The sequence below is a fragment of the Podarcis tiliguerta genome, assembly GCF_965153285.1.
Source record: "Podarcis tiliguerta genome assembly, chromosome: 4".
NCBI classification, from domain to species: Eukaryota; Metazoa; Chordata; class Lepidosauria; order Squamata; family Lacertidae; genus Podarcis; species Podarcis tiliguerta.
The window spans coordinates 12,310,723-12,328,943 of NC_139537.1; the positions used below are offsets into that span (position 1 = coordinate 12,310,723).

The 18,221-nt window shown below is 44.9% G+C and overlaps 1 protein-coding gene across 18 annotated transcripts in view; it reads right to left on the reverse strand.

Moving 5' to 3' along the window:
* DLG2 (discs large MAGUK scaffold protein 2) overlaps positions 1-18,221 on the reverse strand; it is a 901,255-nt gene that overhangs the window by 599,697 nt on the left and 283,337 nt on the right. The gene's annotated exons all lie outside the window — the stretch shown is intronic.

Here is an 18,221-nt window from a genome sequence, read left to right on the forward strand (position 1 = left end):
TGGTTATGAAATACTGGTGGGGGTTGTCGTGGAGGAAGCGATTCCAAGATAGCTCACTGACACTGATGGCTTTTAAACGGTGGAGGCACTTTACACGCCTCAAGAAATGATGGGGGAAGCTGTGAACATGCAGAATTCAGGGCTGAGTTATACTCTCGCATTCTGGCACCCGCAATTCTGAATTGGTCATGTCCAAATATACGCCAGGAAATTAATGCCACAGCCCAACCAAGAAGCAAAAACCTCCATTCACAAGTATGCGCAGCAGCCTAGTTCTCATTGAGTTAGTAAATCTGTTGAGTGGGCTCTACCACTTCTGACCATCAGTGGGAGCTCATGATTTAGTGTTCAGCCTTGCATTCAAAAAAACTACAACCCAACTGCATATTGACAATTAGGGTGTCAGATTTCCTGACATGAGGGGTCAATGTGCAGGAAATCATTTTGGAAATAAGGAGCATTCAGTCACACGAGCACACAGCTAGAAATAAATGGTACATCCCATATTAGGGGTAGGCGAATCAATCAATTTGAGTTTCACTCAGTTTCTCATTTTGCCACTGTTAAATTTCTGCATCAGATTGTGATTTAAGAACAATAACAATAAAATAGTCCTCGTGAAAATTTATCAGCATTGCATTGCAAATTTCTCCTAATTTACACGTTTGTATGCAATTTTGTGCCACGCACACATTTTGGCAAAGCATTTTGCCAAATATAATGCATTTTGAAAACTAGTTTCACGGGTATATGCATTTTTATGTCCAGTATATGACTTGGTCGGAGAAACGCACAGCAGAATTTGAAGAAGAAGAAGAAGAGTTTGGATTTGATATCCCGCCTTTCACTCCCCTTCAGGAGTCTCAAAGCGGCTAACATTCTCCTTTCCCTTCCTCCCCCACAACAAACACTCTGTGAGGTGAGTGGCGCTGAGAGACTTCACAGAAGTGTGACTGGCCCAAGGTCACCCAGCAGCTGCATGTGGAGGAGCGGGGAAGCGAACCCAGTTCCCCAGATTACGAGACTACCGCTCTTAACCACTACACCACACTGGCTCTGTGTGCATTTCAAAGGACCGCTGCGTTTTGGTGCATGTACTGTTTTGGAAAGCGAATGTTGGACAGGGTCGCCTTTGAATGCGAACTGAATTGAATTTCTCCCCCATCCCTAGCCAAGACATAGACTTAACAATACAGTGAGCAGTAGGCCAGAATAGCTCAGTTGGTAAAGCATGAGACTCTTAATCTTGGGGTTGTGGGTTCGAAACCCATGTTGGGCAAAAAAAATCCTGTATTGCAAGGGGTTGGACTAAATGACCCTCGTGTTTCCTTCTAGCTCTACAATGCTATGATTCTATGAAACAGAAAACTCCCATGGACCCCGCTGCTGTCACTCTCATGTCAGCCACTACAGTTTCTTGGACAGGGGAAATAAATCATCCAAAGTCCAGTGCAATATACCCACTGCACACGGTAGAACAACTCCTTATAGATAGCCAGAAACTACTAATACGCACGGTGGATTTTGCAGCTGTCTTCAGAAATTAAGTTGGGGGAGGGGGTTGGGGAATGATTTCTTACCAACCCACTGCAGCACATATTTCAAGAAAATTAAAGTGGTAATGTTTGGCTCCAGCCTTCCCTATCAGCACCCAGCAAATTGTGTAGGATAAGCATAATATCTGCCAGTGGCTTTTAGGATTTCTTTAAAATGAGGAGCTTTTGCACCAACCTCTGCAAATTCATAAGAAGAGGCGAGAAGGCTGAGGAAGGGAAAGTCTGTCTGTCTGTCTGTCTGTCTGTCTGTCTGTCTGTAAAGGAATAGAAAAGTAACCAGCAAGGGAAAGGCAGAAGGAGGAAGGAGGAGAAATAGGAACAGCCACCTTCTTCTCCCCCCCCCCCCCGATGATTTTTCCACTCAGAAAATGTCAGTCCCAAAGGAGGAACTATTCTTAGCCCAGCATTGGTCGTGCATTTTTAACAGGGATGGGTAAACAAATCGTGTTTAAAGCTAGCAAGTTGCCTATACTGTACATTGTAGCAACTACTTAATATGTACTGCTGTCTTTCATTAGGGGGGAAATCCAGGTGGGTGCTAATGAGAAGCTCTTACAGCTTGAATGGAGAGCCTGAATTCTCACGTCTTCTTCTTACAACTTTTAGCAAGTAAAGGATTGGTGGTCACTGCAGCCCTTTTGTTGATGTTCCTGGGCTCTTAATGTTGCTTAGTGGCCGCCCACTGCAGGAAGCAGGATGGTGGACCCTTTGTAAAACTGCCCTCGCTTGCTCTCAGTCTCTGCTCTAGTTACCGTTTAATATCTACATGAAACCACTGGCAGTAGCCCTCTGACACTTCAGCCCATTAATATGTAGATGGCAGGCATCCCCCCCCCTCTCCTTTCCATCTTCTAATCCTGGGGAGGCTCTGGAAATCACAAGATGATGTCTGAAGGCAATTTTAGATTTAGATCCCTAAAGAGGGCTGCCTTCAGATGTCTTCTAAAGGTCTGGTAGTTGTTCTTCTCTTTGATATCTGGTGGAAGGGTGTTCCACAGGGCGGGTGCCACTACTGAGAAGGCCCTCTGCCTGGTTCCCTGTAACTTGGCTTCTCGCAGCGAGGGGACCGCCAGAAGGCCCTCGGAGCTGGACCCCGGTGTCCGGGCAGAACGATGGGGATGGAGACTCTCCTTCATGTATACTGGACTGAGGTCATTTAGGGCTTTAAAGGTCAGCGCCTTTAAATTTGAGAGACCAAACTCGGTCACTGGAGGTAGATGAATCTGTCAATTTCCATTTCTCATTTTCTTCAACCCTTAAGTCAAGTTCTCCACATCAGTTTGCAATTCTAAAAAAGTCCCCATTAAAATTAATCAGCATTTTAGTGCCCGTTTCTCCTTTTGCTGTCACATCTTTTCCTAACACAACGCATTTTTGTATGTTATCTTCACTAATACACATAATGGACGTTTTACCATTGCGTACATATTACTTGGTGGGATAACTGCATTGCAAAATTCAAACAAGTGCAAACTTCAAAGGAGGACTGTGTTTTTTGCTTGCTTAAATATTTTCATTAAGCATTACAAACAACAAATATAGCCACACCAAGTTATGCTGCCTGGGGCTGGTGGCAACTGTAGACCAAAGTACCCAGAAAGCAGCCAATTGGGGAAGTCTGTAATAGGAAGAAGCAGAGGCTGCCACAGGGGTTGGAGGAGCACTTAGGAAATAGCAGCCTAGCTGTCTTTGCTGGGAGACACAAAGAAGTTCAAAGAAAAAAGTTAACACTCACACAATCATGAACAATTTATCCCTATCAAAATGCTACTCCCAATTGCAAAAAAGAGAGAGAAAGTAAATATTTTGGGCAGGCCTAAATGACACCAAATGTGGTGTTTTGGCAGAAAGTTTTTGAGTGTGTTGGGGTTTTTTTAAGACCTTTTCAACATCACTTCCAGCTAGTTGTCTGAAAAATACAAGTCTGATGCAGTAAGGATGAGAGAAAATAACAGAGAGCCCTAATATATCTCAGGTCTAAAGAAGGAAAGCGTCACACAAAGATAGAGAAGGGGTTCTCGAGGAAATGGCTTCAGTATGACTCTCAAACAGAGCAGTGGCTTCGAGAAAACAGTTGTTCTGGCTGATGCTGCCAACTGTTCCATTAAGAAACAAACAAATCATGTCCTAGAAAATTCTTAGTCAAGAAATCTCAGGGATCTGATTGAGGTATGCATGGCGCCGTATACTTCTATGCTGCTGTTTTATGGGGGGGGGGGATTATTGCTTTTGCAAGTCAAAACTCAAACTGCATTCATTCTCCTTTGACGTTAAAAGGTACCCCTGCCCGTACGGGCCAGTCTTGACAGACTCTAGGGTTGTGCGCCCATCTCACTCAAGGAGGCCAAGGGCCAGCGCTGTCCGAAGACACTTCCGGGTCACGTGGCCAGTGTGACATCGCTGCTCTGGCGAGCCAGAGCCGCACATGGAAACGCCGTTTACCTTCCCGCTAGTAAGCGGTCCCTATTTATCTACTTGCACCCAGGGGTGCTTTCGAACTGCTAGGTTGGCAGGCGCTGGGACCGAACAGCGGGAGCGCACCCCGCCGCGGGGATTCGAACCGCCGACCTTTCGATCGGCAAGCCCTAGGCACTGAGGCTTTAACCCACAGCGCCACCCGCGTCCCTTTGACGTTAGGATGGAACAATTATGTTACTCTCACCTTTGTGCAATAGATCCAATTCAAGCAGTGCAATAGTCCGCTGTTTCCAGACACACACACACACACACACATATCCCTCATCCAGGCAAGCCAGAGGCATTGTCACATTTCAAGAACACATTCCAACTAGACAAAAACAACTGAGGAGGGTACATATGGGGTGAGGCCTAGGGAGAATTCCGAGGGCCAGGCAGAAAGGATTGGGGGCCGCATTTCTAGATCTAATTCCTGGCATGGTGAATGGTAAGTTATTGCAGAGCCTGTGTGGTGCAGGGCTCAGAGCTGAAGCAGTAGAAGCAGTAGAAAATGAAAGAGAGAGGTTTAGAATCCAGTCGTGGCTCAGTAGATAGAATGACCTTGGGCTACTCCAAGCCAGTCCACTATCTCTCAGATTCACCACAGGAGTGTGGCAAGGATAAACAGGTGTTTGCAGGTGGGAAGCAATGGGTCCTGCCCTGAGCTCCTTAGAGAAATAATAATAATAATAAATAATAATAAATTCTATTTATACCCCGCCCTCCCCAGCTGAAGCTGGGCTCAGGGCAGCTAACAACAATCAAAATAATCCAACATTCTAAAAACCTTTCATTATAAAAATTAATTAAAATCAAATTGATGGCAACCATTAAGCAAAATTCTGTGCAGATTGCCAGAGGAGGGGGTCAGGAGTAGGATAAAAATATTATATTATATTATATTATATTATATTATATTATATTATATTATATTATATTATATTATATTATTATAAAAATACAGTAAATGGTCTTCCATGCATGATGATGGCCCCAGCAGATGAAGCCAGACAAAGAACACTGAGGAATAAAACACTCAGGACTAAAATACAGTATATGAAAAGACAGAACAACCTTCCGCACCTGTACAGTGGTACAGTGGCATTTTTTTCCTAAAAAATTATCTCTAGATGCAAAATAGCCATGGCATAAAACAGCTTCTGAACACAAAACAAGGATGGCGAATACAGCTTAGCAGCCCAATACTGGCAGGCACTTTCAGTTGCCAAACATCAAGATAAACAAACTTCTAAACAGGATAATGTTCAATACACATTGTGAATAATTCAGCAGCCTTCAACAGTCTATTGCAGGTGAACACCACTTTCAGTTGCCAAATGTGCTTTGACCATGCACCCTACTTCAGTGTTAGTTTTTGACATGTAAAATAGAGGATCTGGGATGGCAAAGTCTCCCAAAGTCTCCTACAGTACGACTTTCCCATAATTATCTGGCAAGTTGCATCTACAATGTAGTTGATCACATATATATTTTGTTCAAAAACAAGGGGGAAACATAAATGAGCTTCAGATATAAAATTATTTTATAGCTTTCATTTTAAGAGCATATGCTCTGATATAAGCAAGCCCCCTCCTGCCAACCTAGCAGTTTGAAAGCACGTCAAAGTGCAAGTAGATAAATAGGTACCACTCTGGCAGGAAGGTAAACGGCATTTCCGTGTGCTGCTCTGGTTTGCCAGAAGCGGCTTAGTCATGCTGGCCACATGACCCGGCAGCTGTACACTGGTTCCCTCGGCCAATAAAGCGAGATGAGCACTGCAACCCCAGAGTCGGCCACGGCTGGACCTAATGGTCAGGGGTCCCTTTACCTTTTAAGCAAGCCCCATAATTTTGCCTAAGCTAAAACAAAATGAAACGGGCATGTAGTAAAGTTTTAACTACCATAGAGGGCCTCCTGCATCACTTCAAGTGGTCTGTTCCACATAATGCAGGATACCAACCCTTAGTGTGGTTGCCCAAACCTTTTGGAAGCCCCCTCCCCCGCATTACATATAAGGCAAGCTCCATTTCTAAGGTCTTTTCAGCATCCACTGAATACCTTGATTTTGCAAGAAGTCTTTTACGTGGAGATTGCTATCCAAGTCAGTATCTGCACTGGATCTGAAATACAGTGGCCGCTCGGGCTGCAAACATGATCCATTCAGGAAGCACGTTCGCAACCTGCAGTGTTTGCAACCCGCAGTGGCGCGTCAATTCGGCACTTCTGCGCATGCGCAAAGCGTGATTTAGCGCTTCTGCACATGCGCAGCCATTCCGGTACTTCCAGGTTTCAGCTCGTCTGTAACCTGAAAAAAAGCAACCTGAAGCGTCTGTAACCCGAGGTATGACTGTAGTTACCTATATGAAATTGATCTACATGTTGTTGTTGTTGAAATTTGTATAGCACCCTTCATGTGAAGATCACAGGGTGGTTTACAGCAGTGTTCCCCAACCTTAGGCCTCCAGCTGTTTTTGGACTACAACTTCCATCATCCTTGACCACTGGTCTTGCTAGCGAGGGATGATGGGAGTTGTAGTCCAAAAACAGCTGGAGGCCCAAGGTTGGGGAACACTGGTTTACAGCACAAAAATACAAAATGAGGACGCATAATAACAAACAAAACAATACCCGCTCCGTAGTTTAAAAGGTCATATATTGTTTAATTAGTCAAAGGCTTAGGAGAAGAGGAATGTTTTTGCCTGGTGCCTAAATATATGTAACGAAACCGCCAGGTGAGTCTCCCTGGCAGAGCATTCCACAAGTGGGGAGCCACCACAGAAAAGGCCGCTTCTCCTGCTGCCACCCTCTGGACCTCCCAAGGAGGGGGCACATGAAGAAGGGGCTTGGGCGATGATCGAAGAGTGAGTTGGTTCATATGGCCCTTGGGGAATTTCAGTCCTGAGCCATTTAAGCCTTAACAGGTCAAAACCAGCACTTTGAATTGACCCTTGAAACTAATTGGCAGTCAGTGCAGTCGGGCTAGGAATGATGTTATATGAGAGTGATATAAGACTCTTAATCTCAGGGTTGTGGGTTTGAGCCCTAAACTGGGCAAAAGATTCCTGCATTGCAGGGGTTTGGACTAGATGATTTCTGTGATTCCTTCCGACTCTACAATCCTATGATTCCAGTCACACAAGACAAAACTAGTGAGCTGCATTAGGCTTGAGGGAATGATAAGTTACACAGGCCTGTCCCAGGTAGAATATAAACAGCTTTGTTATCCATATTTTTCCCCACCATCCATAGAAATCCAACCGGAAGCCACATTTAGTATTTTCCAGGGATTCTATACTGTGGCTGGATCTCTCAGGATATGCATAGAAATGAAGAATATATCTGTATTCCCTGCAAGAGAACGAGAGTTCCTCAAACCCAAATGTTAAGGCAGACTATTCAGAAAGCAGTTTTATTTTTAAGGCATCACTGTCTTCCTGCTCCTGCCCCAAAGAACAGTCATACTTTCAAAAGAACCAGAGTCACCCTGACCATGATCACATGTGGTTCATTATTTTGACTGCCTCCGGCAGATTAGAGTCCACCGCAGGGACCGGATCTGCTACGCTTGCTGGAAATAGCAAAGCAACAGAAAGCCCTCAGGGCTTATTCCTTTTCTGGACCTAAGAGAAGGACTGAGATTCTCTGTAGAGAACATGTCACTACTAAACAATAAAAAAACCCCTATGTTAGGTATAAACCAAACTGGAGGGAGAAGAGGAAATTTAAAAAACCATTAAACCTGCCAAGGAAAACAAAGAATTTATTTATGTCTGCTACAACAGCGGCAAGAGTCTTGATAGCACAGGGATGGAAGAATGAGGAAATCCCAACGAAAGAACAGTGGCAGAAGAAATTGATGAATAATGCAGAACTGGCCAAATTGACCTACAAATTGCAAGACAAGGACAACTGCGACCTCATGGAGGAATGGAAACTTTTTGCAAACTATTTAAAAAGACAACAAAATGAACTGGACTACTTGGTAGGTTTTGAATAAACACACACAAATTTATTGGTTGATAACATGAAGGATAGATATGTAAGGATATGTACAATTTTATAATATGCAGAGAAAATACCATATTTTTCGCCCTATAGGGCTCACCGGCCCATAGGGCGCATTTAGTTTTGGGGGGGAAATAAAGGGGGGGATTATTATTTTTCCCCAGGCGCAGGGCTGGGGCGGGGGAAGCCCGAGCTTCCCCCGACCCCAGCCCCCAAAACAGGCTGCTATCCGCAAGCCTTGGGAGCCCAGCGGGAACTCCTGCCGGGCTCGCAAGGCTTGCGGATAGCTTCCTGAAGCCTGCATTCATCCCATAGGATACACACACATTTCCCCTTCATTTTTGGAGGGGAAAAAGTGTGTCCTATAGGGCGAAAAATACGGTATCTGAAGAGAAATCAGGGAGAGGAGCCGAGGGAAGTCCTGGGGGAGGGGGAATAATGTATGTGATTATATGGTCTGATAATTTGTTATGTGGAAATTGATCAATAAAAAATATTTTTTTAAAAAAAAAACTTTAAACGCACACCCCTCGCAGAAATACACCTGCAGGTTAACATGGGACTGCAGAAGACTGCAGTATGAAGATTAGAAATAAACATCAGGTCTGAAGCAAATGGTCACTTGCACAGATGGAAATGTGAAATGTGGGGGGAGGAAAGAAAGTACTGTATTTTTTGCTCTATAAGACGCACCAGACCACAAGACGCACCTAGTTTTTGGAGGAGGAAAACAAAGAAAAGAAATATTCTGAATCTCAGAAGCCAGAACAGCAAGAGGGATCACTGCGCAGTGAAAGCAGCAATCCCTCTTGATGTTCTGGCTTTTGGGATAGCTGTGCAGCCTGCATTCGCTCCATAAGACACACACACATTTCCCCTTACTTTTTAGGAGGGAAAAATGAGTCTTATAGAGCAAAAAATACGGTAGCTTGGAGGTGAAAAGATTCTACAAACACCTGCTTCCCGCAACTGACTTCTTTCCAGGACTAGCCATAACTGTATTGGGCTAGATCAGTGTTTTCCAAACTTGGGTCTCCAGCTGTTTTTGGACTACAACTCCCATTGTCCCCAGCTAGCAAGACCAGCAGTCAGGGTTGATAGGAATTGTAGTCCAAAAACAGATGGAGACCCAAGTTTGGGAAACACTGGGCTACTATAAAAACCAATGTCCTGAATTGCTATAAGCAGTGCTTTTTTCCGGGGGGACGCAGGGGTATGCATACCCCTAAACATTTTGTGAATCTAATAGAAGAAACTAAAAAAAAATTAAAAATTAGTTTCTTCTCTAGCATCATCAGTTCTGTTGCTACCCCCTATGGCAGCCTTATTTCCTGTCATGGTGTTTTCTGAGTCTCAGATGGAATGAGATTACCCCCTTTTTTGGGATGGAAAAGCACTGGCCATAAGGCAGCTTCACAGTACCTATACGTATTTTTAATTTTATAATCTTATTAACTGCATGGTAGATGTCATGTCTGGATACTTGAAAAGCAGCTTTCACCAGTCAGGGCAGATGTTGCAGTGCAAAGTGTCTGGCCTTTGTTAAGGATGCTGATTTGATGTGAACCACTCCAAGTCGAGCATTTCCTTAATTCTCCCATTGAAACCAATATTGACTTAAAACATAACTTTGGCTGTACAGTGGTACCTCAGGTTAAGTACTTAATTCGTTCCGGAGGTCCGTACTTAACCTGAAACTGTTCTTAACCTGAAGCACCACTTTAGATAATGGGGCCTGCTGCTGCCACCGCACCACCAGAGCATGATTTCTGTTATCATCCTGAAGCAAAGTTCTTAACCTGAAGCACTATTTCTGGGTTAGCGGAGTCTGTAACCTGAAGCATATGTAACCTGAGGTACCACTGTATCATGCTGGTTCTGCAGAACTTCTTTTGGGAATAATAATAATAATAATAATACAGTGGTGCCTCGCAAGACGAAAAGAATCCGTTCCGCGAGTCTCTTCGTCTAGCGGTTTTTTCGTCTTGCGAAGCAACCTTTTAGCGGATTAGCGCTATTAGCGGTTTAGCGGCTATTAGCGGCTATTAAAGGCTTAAGGGATTAGCGGATTAGCTGCTAAAAGGCTATTAGCAGCTTAGTGCCTTAGAAAAAGGGGGTGGGGAGTGAAAAAAAATCGCAAGAATCGCAAGACATTTTCGTCTTGCGAAGCAAGCCCATAGAGAAATTCGTCCTGCGAAGCCCATTGAAAAACGGAAAACCCTTTCGTCTAGTGGGTTTTCCGTCTTGCGAGGCATTCGTCTTGCGGGGCACCACTGTAATAATAATAATAACTGTGATAGTGTGTTATGATTCTCAATGGCAATATTTGTCAGTTGTCGTGACTCTTATCTGGTGACACAGACATAATTTCTTCATTGTTCTCTTCATCTGCTCAGCTGCTAAGATGATCATATGTGTCCCATCTGGATACTGCTCTTCCCCAAGTCAGTTGACTACCAGCTGATTATCACTCTGTGCCACGGGGACACAGGAAGCTGCCTGTCATACCTCTTATTTACCAAGCATATTACCTTGCTAATATGCTGTTCTGTGCAAGGCCATTTGATGCCATTCCCACAGCCCTTTGCATCACCAGCTTAAGCAGGGCTTTAGGCTTGAGGTTCTGGCAGGGTCCTAGAGCCCTCCTACCCAAATCCCTGGTAAGTGCTTGACTGGGAAGGAGACAAGAGGACTCTAGGACTCTACCAGAACCCTCACGCCTCCTTTCCAAAGCCAGGCAAGCCCTCACCTGGCTTTGAGAAGGTGCCCTTCTTGGCTGCAAACCCAGGGTGACCACACTGCTTGAATTGCCCTAAATCTGTCCCTGCACCTAGCTCAGTATTGTACAGACTGAATAGGACTGGCTCTCCAGGGTTTGAGGCCAGGGTTTCCCAGCCTGCCTGGGGATTGAACCTGGGACCTTCTGCATGTGAGGCAGATGCAATACCACTGAGCTATGGCCCTTCTCTGCCTTCCAGCCATGCTGGCAAGTAGGAATGAATGAATTAGTCTATTACCCATGTTTGTCCCTAAGTCTATCGCATCCCATTTCCACATCAGGTTTCTAAAACACACCGTCTCTCAAAATGAGCATTGTTAATGCATGTTATGGTATTTATTTATTAAGCCGAGAACTGCGCTAGAACAACTGGGATGTGTGAAAGTTGTCAATAGCTAAGTTTCATTCCACTCATTAGTCCCAGAGGTGCAGGTCAGATCAATTCAACATGGAATGCACAGAGATCAAACAGCCAAGAATGCTGAATGACAAATTGGAAATATCTCCCTGTTGACTCTTTTCTGCATGTTTACACTTCACTGTAATGTTGATTCCTCCTAAGTGCTTCTCAGGCACTCTCTCAAAAGGAAGAAGACTGATGGGTCCTGAAGATGTCTTTTTCAAATTTCTCTTGGTCTTGCAGTACAAACATTTTGCTAAGCACCAGAAAACTCACTTCATTCACCTTGCACTCTCCAATACCCAGATGGATTCTCCAATAACAGATGTTTTTGTTGTACATAAGTGTTGGTGTCTCCAAGCTCAGGCAACGATCAAAGAATTCAACATTGTCGTGTAAGGTTTAACCTTCCTGTTTCTGATGACAGCAGATGTATAATCACATCCAGGGAAGAAGCGGAAAGCAGGAAATGGAGACCACATTTTAGTGATGGGTTGCATTTTTCTCCTGCCTTCGTCTAACATGGTTTAAGAAAGCATTTCCCCCCTTTTATTATTTCATTTGTATGCCATCCTTTCTCTCATAGCAGGCCTTGGCGGTATACAGGGTGGGTGGGTTTCACTTAACCAACCCCATCAGCAGAAACCCTATGCAAGAACTCCCACTTGCACAATTAGGCTTTCCCCCCTTCTCCCTCTGTGCCCCCAAAAATTGTCTGGGGGGGTTGGGAGGGCCCCCACCTCCCAAACAACACATGGAGGGGTGTCAGTCCATCTGTTAATAATCAGAAGAGTATGATGTTGGATTACACCCCATGAAAATGCAATAAATATATAACACATACATTTCCTCTCTTTTATCCTCACAATGAGAGGGAGTCGTTGTTGGAGTTTCATGGGGATTTGAGCTAGATATCTCTGGTCCTGTTCTGACCCATTAACCACAGCTTCACCAACTGTTTTTTCTGACTTTAGCAAACTGGATAGCATCTAGCTATACAAATGAGGTTCGGCGGCTGCATGATAGGACCAGGTGCTTCTCATGCCCAAAGAATCTCACTGAAACAGATTTTAAACAATGTAATGTTAAGGTCATTGTCATTTGGTCTTTGCCATTCTAGTCCTGCTACGAAGTACACACCACAGTGATAGCCACAAACAGAATAGTAGCAAAAATGTAATGGAGTGTTCTATGTCATAGGAATACTGAGCATAGTCAGAGCTAAGGCAAAGCCATATTTAGAAGTACAGTGGTGACTCGCAAGACGAAATTAATTCGTTCTGCGAGTTTTTTCGTTCTACGAGTTTTTTCATCTTGCGAAGCACCACTGTGTATTGACGGTTTCCCGTAGGAATGCATTGGCGGTTTTAAAAAAAAAGGTGCAAGACTGTTTCATCTTGCGAAGCAAGCCCATAGGGAAATCCGTCTTGCGAAGCAACTCAGAAAACGAAAAACTCTTTCGTCTTGCGAGTTTTTCGTCTTGCGAGGCATTCGTCTTGCGAGGTACCACTGTACTAAACTTTCACCAGAGAAATACACAAATCCTTGCTCACTGGGTGAGCTTGGCACATCACTTAATCTCAGCCTACAGGCTCGTTGTGAGAGGATGGAGAAAGGGCCACAATATAGTGGTAGCTCAGGTTACAGATGCTTCAAGTTACAGACCTCGCTAACCCAGAAATAGTACCTCGGGTTAAGAACTTTGCTTCAGGATGAGAACAGAAATCGTGTGGTGGCAGCGGGAGGCCCCATTAGCTAAAGTGGTACCTCAGGTTATGAACAGTTTCACGTTAAGAATGGACCTCCAGAACGAATTAAGTTCTTAACCCAAGGTATCACTGTACTGATTTGTTACCAAAATGTAACTTCAAAAAAGAAGCATACTCGCCTTGAGTAGAGTATGTAGGTGTAGGTGTTGCCTTAACACCTTGTAGGTGTTGCCTTAACACCTACAAAATTTCCAAATGGTGGTGGAAGACGACAGCTTTCATGGAAGCAGAAAATACAGCAGTAATTAGTTGCATTTCTAACATTTCCAGAGTATGCAAGGCCGGCGCTACCATTCGGCAGAGTGAGGCAACTGCCTTAGGCTGCTTCTGCTAAACACTTTAAAAAACCTCAGTATTCTCTGTGAACACTCGCACTCTTCCCCTTTCAGGGGGAGCAGCAGGATGTTCGTGAACCAAAATATCCCATTTGAATAAGAAATGGTCCAAATGGGAACAATGTCAAAAGCTGGTCTCCTTCAGCCTGCATTTGCGGGGCAGGCTTATGCATGGACCAGACCATAATGAAGAACCGCAACATGTTTTCAGATTCTATTGCTGCCTTCTGTAATATTTTCAGTGCTTCTTGAATAATATCTAGGCTCATTTGGGGACAACTCTCCATGCACGCTGTTGCCTGAATAGGTTGTTCATGACAAGTGACAAGCTCAATACATGGGTGTTTTACACATTTCAGAGCATGTCATCATCCCAAGCGCATCAGTCAGCATAACCAATAGCCAGGGATGACGGGGTTTTGAGGTGGTTCTGCTGAGAGATTGTTGTGTGCTGTATGGTGCTAGTCTTTCTCTTCTTCTACACACAAGTACAGAGTCACATTGGTAAAATAGGTCCCCAAACCCTAACTAGATAATCTAAGATAGAGGAAGAAGGGAAGGAAGGAAGGGAAATGCATCTCCATGTATTTAGAGCTTTGCTATAGTTGGGAATAAGGGACGCGGGTGGTGCTGTGGGTTAAACCACAGAGCCTAGGAGTTGCCGATCAGAAGGAAGGTGGTTCGAATCCCTGGGACGGGGTGAGCTCCCATTGCTCGGTCCCTGCTCCTGCCAACCTAGCAGTTCGAAAGCACGTCAAAGTGCAAGTAGATAAATAGGTACCGCTCTGGCGGGAAGGTAAATGGTGTTTCTTTGCACTGCTCTGGTTCACCTGAAGAAAGCTTATTCATGCTGGCCACATGACCCGGAAGCTGTATGCCGGCTCCCTCGGCCAATAAAGCAAGATGAGCGCTGCAACCCCAGAGTCGGTCATGACTGGACCTAATGGTCAGGGGTCCCTTTACATTTACCTTTTATAGTTGGGAAGGAGGACCAAAGCCATAGCTCGTAGATCACATCAAACAAAAGATATGTTTTGAGGAGGAATTTGAAAGATGGGAAATGGGACCATACATATGTTCAGGATGGGAGCTCTATGCATATTGGGTAGCAACTGAGAATTGGAAACAACATACATATAAAGGAGCAGGAGGGCTCTGTGAACCTAAGGCTGCTCTGGACATAGCTTCATGTCTCCTACTTTACTGGTAACTAGAGATGGATGAACTGATCAGTTTCAGTTTGTCTCCGTTTCTGGTTTATCCAGTCTTTTCAATTCAGTTCTCCACATTTCTGCATTAGCTTGCAAGTGGGGGGGGGGAACCCTCATAAAAATTCATCAGCAAGTGAATGCAAATTTCTCCCAATATATACATTTTTGTATGCAACTTTCTGTAACATACTCATTTTTTCATGCATCTTCCCTATGAAAATGCACGTTTGTATGTTATTTTCACTAATGCATCTATTGTTATGCACACTTTCCTCCAGGATGCGCATCATTGTACATATTGCTGGGTTGGAGAAAAGTTCCAAAATTCAAAGAAGTGCGTATTTTGAAAGATCACAGTGTTTCAATTTGCATACTGTTTCAAGAAGTGCATATTGGGCAAGTTCATATTCAAATGAAAACCAAACTTAATTTCTCTCCCCTATCTCTACTTGTTTCTAGCGCAAAAAGGGCTTCAATCCATATACAGTGGTGCCTCACAAAACGAAATTAATTTGTTCTGCGAGTTTCTTCGTAGAGCGAGTTTTTTCATCTTGCGAAGCACCACGGCGCGGAGGGGTGGGGAGAAGCAGGGCAGCTGCCGCAGCCGGTCCTTGGACTCACCCGCGCCTTGTGGACACCGCGCGACGCGGCTGCTGGAGGGCGGCGGGGCTCAGGAGCGCGACTCCGGCTGCAACGCTGGCTGCTGGCGGCAACGGCTCCTGAGGGGAGCGCGTGAAGGCGGTGGGCAGTGGCGCGAGGCAGCCGGAAGGTCGGAAGGTCGGCCGGAAGGTGGGAGGGAGCGGAGGAGCCGTCAGCAGGAAGGTGGGAGGGAGCCGGAGGAGCGGGGAAGCGAGCGTGCGTGCGTGTAGTGACCGTCGCCATGACAGGAGAGGCAGGGCTGTTTCGTCTAGCGAAGCAAGCCCTTAGAAAAATCCGTCTTGCGAAGCACCTCAGAAAATGAAAAACCCTTTCGTCTAGCGGGGTTTTCGTCTTCCGAGGCATTCGTCTTGCGGGGTACCACTGTATTGCAATTTGCAGAAAATACTATACATCTCTACCCAGAAGAAAGACCCGTCGAGTTCCATGAAATTAACTGAGTAACTGTATATAATTTTGCACTCTTAACCTAGTTGTGGATTAGACTAAGAGGTTTTCCCACCCCCACCCCTGCAAACTGTGAAGGAAGCAATGGAAACCACAATGGCCAAAGTATTTGGAACATGTTGTGAACTTAACTGATCTTGAATTTTAACAGAGGCCGGCTGGATAAATGATTTACACATCTTCTATCTGTTGTGATATACAGAGGCATCACTGACATGCTATCATTATAATGCAAAGGTTGCTATGGCAAATCCATCTCCCCACCCGCTGTTGCATTTCTGAAGACCAGCAAATAATGAATGCCATCCTTTTTGCAGCTTGTTCTCTTTATGTTTTCTTTCCTTCAACTCTCACCCCTTTCTGAATACTGTAAATACTGCATTCCTCTGTCAAGCACTTAACACCCATTTCTGGATCATGTTGCTCTTTAACTGGTTTGTATTCTTTGTGATGTGGGAAGGGGGAAGCGTTTGATGGGATATTTCGAGTAGAAGGCATGCAATTTCCTTAGAAGCAATTTCTTCTCAATTTAAAATGTATGTATGCTTTATGAATTGAGTCTTTGCGGGCAGCATTTTAGAACTACAATGTGATAAGACCACTCAGGCAGAAGATCCACAACTAAATAAAGCAGGAGAGAAAGAATGGGAGGGGGGGGGGGAGATTCACTAAATTGTTTCTGCCTCTTAAAAGCCCAGATTTGCAACTTGGTTTGACTCATGAAACTCTTTTTCGTGCAGAAGTTAATCTGACTTACCTGCTTGCTTGCTTGCTTGCTTGCTTGCTTGCTGTGTGCTTGCTTACGTACTTACTGATTCTATTTATATCCCATCTTTCCTCCAAGGACCTCAAAGTGGCATACAAGATTCTCCTCCTCCCCATTTTATCCCCACAATCACCCTGAGAGATAGGTGAGGCTGAGAGACAGCCCAAGATGTGTGATCTTCATGGTGCCACAGGGATTAGAACTCTGGTCTCCCAGGTCCTAGTCTGACATGCTTTCCAGTACATCACTGGTTCTGGATGCTTCCTCTCTAACAAATTAGCTCACTGGACCAGTCTTGGGGTGGTGGTGTAGCTCAGTTGGTAGAGCACGAGGCTCTTAATCTCGGGGTTGTAGGTTTGAGCCCCATGTTGGGCAAAAATATTCCCACATTGCAGGGAGTTGCCCTAGAGAAGAATTGGATGCATTCTCCCTAAAGGTAAAGGGTAAAGGGACCCCTGACCATTATGTCCAGTCGTGACCAACTCTGGGGTTGCGGCGCTCATCTTGCTTTATTGGCCAAGGGAGCCGGCGTTTGTCCACAGACAGCTTCTGGGTCCTGTGGCCAGCATGACTAAGCTGCTTCTGGCGAACCAGAGCAGCGCATGGAAACGCCGTTTACCTTCCCGCCGAAGCGGTATCTATTTATCTACTTGTACTTTGACGTGCTTTCGAACTGCTAGGTTGGCAGGAGCAGGGATCGAGCAACGGGAGCTCACCCCATCGCAGGGATTCGAACCGCCGACCTTCTGATCGGCAAGTCCTAGGCTCTGTGGTTTAACCCACAGCACCACCCGCGTCCCTGCACTCTCCCTACCTTGGATCAAATCTATGCTTCCAGGTGCCATAAGAAAGCTGCAGAGATAGTCCAGGATAGTGTGCACCCCGGAAATGATCTTTTTCAGCTTCTGCCTTCTGGAAGAAGGTACAGGGTTATAAAGACTAGGACTAGCCACCTGAGAAACAGTTTCTATTCAAATGCAATTTTGGTTTTAAACGCAGTGTAAGGTAGTCTCTATGGGAGTATATTGTATTTAATTATGGGGTATCAGAGTTTTTAGGGGGCTAACCAGGCTGGGATAGCTGGGGTAGCAGGCTGGTTGGTTTCTGAATGTCTGATGTAGTTTTTCAGTTTCGTTGTTCTGTATGGGACAATGACATTAAAGATTATCGTATCCATTCATATCGTATCATAGATGACCCTCATTGTCCCTTCCAACTCTGAGGGTCTATGATTCTACGACTAAGGTTTAACTTTGACCCCTTCTAGATCAGAGCAAAATTCCCATCCTCTTTCACAGAGTAGGAAAGCAGAAGCCACTAGGAAGCCCAGACAATCAGGTCATGAAAGTAATAATCTCCCGCCACCCTCCTCTTCACAGTTGCTTCACACCAAGAGGTTCTCAGGAGTTCACAGAATGTGCCAACACATAAAGCATGTAGAAGCATGTGTGGAGAGATCAGGGCATGCCTAGAGAGCCATAAGCCCTCTCTGGACCTGGGCACTTACATTGATATATTAAAACTGATTATTAGTGTATTTTCTGTTGTTACAGAGAAGTGGGGGTGGGGGAGAACTGCCTTGGTTCCCCAAGCAATTTCAGAACGACTAAAATATTCAGTCTGTGGGGTGTAAAAGCTTTTTCCCAGCCACTCTTACCAAAAGCGGGGGGAAGTCAATTTGCTGCCAAGCTTTCAGAAAACTTGATTCTCCCCTTCCCTTGATAAAATAAACCCCCATTGCAAGGGGGTGCGTGTGGGGTGAGGGAGGACAAGAACCAACACCCTAATTAATCTTTCAGAAAGAATGGAAGAGATCTTGTTATGTAATTCTAAGTACTG